This window comes from Camelina sativa, chromosome 2, assembly GCF_000633955.1.
Source record: "Camelina sativa cultivar DH55 chromosome 2, Cs, whole genome shotgun sequence".
Taxonomy (NCBI): Eukaryota; Viridiplantae; Streptophyta; class Magnoliopsida; order Brassicales; family Brassicaceae; genus Camelina; species Camelina sativa.
The window spans coordinates 8,901,327-8,905,707 of record NC_025686.1 but is presented as its reverse complement, the minus strand read 5'-3'; positions in this window follow the sequence as shown (position 1 = coordinate 8,905,707).

Sequence of the window (4,381 nt, the reverse complement as noted above, 5' to 3'; positions counted from 1 at the left end):
TTTAGCCCAAAATATTGATTTTAAATTTTAATTTAAAATTGGCATTCCTTGTAAATAAGTAGCAACTCTAGGATTTATTTGCTAAATGTCTCTAAAAATGTATATATAGATGCGTTTGAACTTTGAAATAAAGTGTTAGATACAACAGTAAATAATAGGTTATTTGATATTAATTTAAATAGGTAGAAATTGTGTTTATGCATTTCAGTGTGTTTTATATATAAGATGGTAATGTTATTTAATGTGAATATTAGCAGACTAGCTCATGTTACCAATAAAACTTGTTCAAAGGTAACTTGATTGTTTGTTTATTTGTTCTCTACGGGCAAACGAATATTCTTAACATACCAACCCAACAAAAACCTTTAGTGATCTGATGGTAGTTATATGTTCTCTAAAAATGGTTAAATTGAGAAACCAAAAATAATTAGTAGTGCTAATACTAGATACATACAAGGAGACACGACGGAGGAAGGGACTGATGTGCCCTGAGACCACTACCTTGGGTGCCTATATCTGAAAGTGTATAAACCACATACCCGTATAGTCAGAAGCCGCAACAAAATCTTATCAAATGCAGAGTATGACTGTATGTGATAAGTACACATCTACTTCTTTACATGCGACTTGCATTAATAACCACCTCCGGAGAGGGATGCGATATTTCAGACCAAACTAGGTCATTCAGTAGATCACCTAGGCCCTAGCGGTTACTTAAAACTTAAAACATAAAATCTTGTTCATATAGAACAATAGATGGGAAGAAACAAATTAATATTGCTAAAAGGAATTAACAAAGGGTAACTGAAAGACATTAAAACTAGACTTTGTAAATTGAGACTAATCAACTCTAAGCTAGCTCGATCGTTTCCTCCTTTTGCTACCTTCTCTTGCTTCATTCGTTTATCATGTGTCAACATGTTATGAACATATATATCGATGCTGATGCCTTTCCTAATCGCTCCGATTTGTCCTTTTGCCTCTTTTATGTCTGCTTGATTTGCACTATACTTGGAACATAAGAGCACACACGTGGCCAACAGGTTTTGTCTGCATATTCTCCAACCTCCAATTTCCTCAAGCATCCAGCCTCTCCAATAAAACTAATATGGGTGTTCCCGAGTATTTTGTCAATCTTAAAAATCACAGCAACTTTTTTCTCCTCGTCAATGAAGAAAGTCGTACAGAAAAACATACGGCCAAGGTATGATGGCATATTCACTGTAAAAAAATGGCTCCACGACACATTTAGGGCATCAATCTTAGTCGTAATCCATATATCAACCTGAAGGAATGTCGTGTCCCTTGTCCGAAATAAAGCCCCAATCTTCTCTTCTCTAACCGAAGATAGTGACGCAAACCGTACGTGAACTCCCAGCCGTAACCGGCAAAGGCAGAAGCGGTCCGAATCTCTCTCTTGTAAAATCAAAACATATTATCTGATCAATTGTTTCGTATTCTTCCTGTTCTATAGCGCACCAGTAAGTGTTTCCCTTGATAGAAAGGCCAGCGTGAGGCACTATTGTACGCCAGTTTGGAGCCACATCGAGAGTAGTCCATAAATCAGTGTCAAAATCGTAGAGTTCATACACTAAAGCGCTGTTTTTGATGTTAAAACTGAAATCATCCATAAACCTCAAGATTTTGGGGCTGTTAGTTTTGTAGCCGAAAGCGTAATTATAAACATATCGTCCTTTCCATTTACTTTTAGGGTAATACGTGAGCGCAAAAATCGAATGAATTATATTTAAATTAACGAAATCAGAAACGAATTACAACAGCATAATATAAAGCAGTAAATAAATCACGGAGGGGAGATATGATATCTCTTTTCTTAGTTCAATAAATCGGCCGTAAGTGCTTTCGGACAATCACGATTTATGAATCCCAGATCACGAACTATTACCGTAGCACACCAGTAATAGAACTCAAGCGAACAGATCTACGTTATACTCTCGAGACTACTAAAATAAGAACTTACTTGGACTAAGCAAGGGAGAGGGAGAGAGAGATCTTCAGAGGAAGGAGTGTTTATGTTTTTGTGTGTGTTAAATAATGAGAGGTTATGCCTCTATATATAGTGGAAGGAGAGAGCTCTCAAGAAAATATTCAGTGAATATTTTCGGAGTGCTGCCCAAGTTTGCTTGGAGTTCACACCAAGTCTTTCCAAAAAATTAAATGAGCCTACAGAAGTCTCAAGAGCCAAAAAGCCCAAAAACCCAAAAGCCCAAGAGACCACAGCCCGCGTCCGAGACCAGCCCGGCCCGGCCCGCCCCGCGTCCGGCCCGTCCCGCATCCGTGCTCGGCCCGGTTCGGTTCGGTTCGCGTGTGGGAACCTTCCCTCTTCCTTCTACACACTTTTGAAACTAGAAGAGTGTAAAACTATATATATATAAGTGAAAAATCAATCATATTTCCGATGTGGGATATTTCCCAAACCATCCCAAGTAGCTCACTTCACACTCTTATTTCTCATTCAAATCAACTCCGTTTTGGACGTATGAGTATACCATCTTGTAGTACTCGTTACCAGCTTTCCATTGCACTATCGACCAGACAATTCCGATCAGCCATTTGGCCGGAATTTGGCCGGAAAGTCACCGGAAAGTCATTGTCCCAAAACCTGCAATTTTCTGAAACTTGTTTCTGAAAATTCAGTTCCAACAATCCCCCACATGAATAGAAATAAGTCTAAACATATGACGACATAACTAACCCTATAGACTGACACTACTAGCTAGACTAGACAGACCTTCGAGAGTATATGCGAAAACTAACTGTATATGAGTTGGTGGCGTTTTTCAACCTTGAACCGACTCATTGTTATACCTGTCGAGTTTACTCGGCCAGTTGGTGAACATGATGTCTTGAACCATCCGGATTTGTATGTAAACTTAGACAGCAGGCATAACACAGCTTCGTTTTCTCGTAGAACGAGGTTCTCTATTGTGTTCATTGTGGCCTTGAACATGCCTGGTTAATCATGAGTGAACTTGGAGAGTATAGCCTCATATAATCTCCTAGAAACGGCCCCATTTCACACTCACAAGGTGATTTATATAAGCTGCTTGTATTTAAAGAAATATCCTGTAATTATTTCAAATATTTTACAAAGCTACATTTCAAATCATTAAAAGCATATGCTTAACCTCTAACATACAGGAAGCACTTTACATCACTCTAGGAACTGGGAAAAGACAAAAGTCTTCTAGTGCTTGTAGCAGATTCAGCTTGATTTAGTTGTCCCTTTGAACCTAGGTCATGGGGTCTCCAATCTGAGTAGGTGGGGTTACCATCAAACATCCTCTTAAGTCGTAGGCTTTAAACCCATTCCTCTTGATGATTTTATAACTTGATCTCGCGCCAAACCTTTTGTAAATGGATCCGCTAGGTTTTTTTTGTATTGATGTAATCAATCGTAACTACACCAGTTGAGATAAGTTGTCTAACAGTTTTATGTCTCCGTCTGATGTGACGAGATTTGCCATTGTAATGGGTATTCCTTGCCCTGCCCAAAGCCGATTCGCTATCACAGTGTACACGTATTGCAGGCACAGGATTCCCCCACATTGGGATGTCTTCCAAGAAATTACGAAGTGATTCAGCTTCCGACATAGCTATCTCCAAAGCTATGAATTCAGATTCCATAGTTGATTTAGCTGCCAGAGTTTGTTTGGAAGACTTCCAGGACACTGCTGCACCTCCAAGTGTAAAAACATATCCACTTGTGGATTTTGAGTTTCTCGAGTCTGCGATCCAGTTGGCATCACTGTAACCTTCCAAAACTCCGGGTTCTCTACCATAGTGCAAGCCATGATCTTTGGTATAACGTAGATAATCCAAAACTCTAGCTATAGCCATCCAATGCTTATGTCCTGGATTACTTGTGTAGCGACTAAGTACATTTACAGAGTGCGCTAAATCCGGTCTTGTACAGTTTGTCAAGTACATTAGACTGCCAATTACTCTTGCATACTCCACCTGCAGCACAGGTTCACCAGAATTTTTGGTCAAGTGAATTTGAGGATCCTCTGGAGTTTTTGCAGTCCCATTTGAGTAATGCTTGAATCTATCAAGCACTTTTTCAGCATAGTGGGTTTGAGACAAGATAAGGCCCTCATCAGTTCTGATGATTTTTATCCCCAAAATTACATCTGCTAAACCCAAGTCCTTCATGTCAAAATTTCTTTTGAGCATGTTTTTCGTTTGAGTTATGATGTCTTTGTTGATGCCAATAATAAGCATATCATCTACATATAAGCATAACAAAATGTACCCTGATGGAGTAGTTTTGTAGTATATGCATTTGTCACATTCATTAATGTGAAAACCAATAGACATCATCATACTGTCAAACTTCTCATGCCACTGCTTAGGAGCC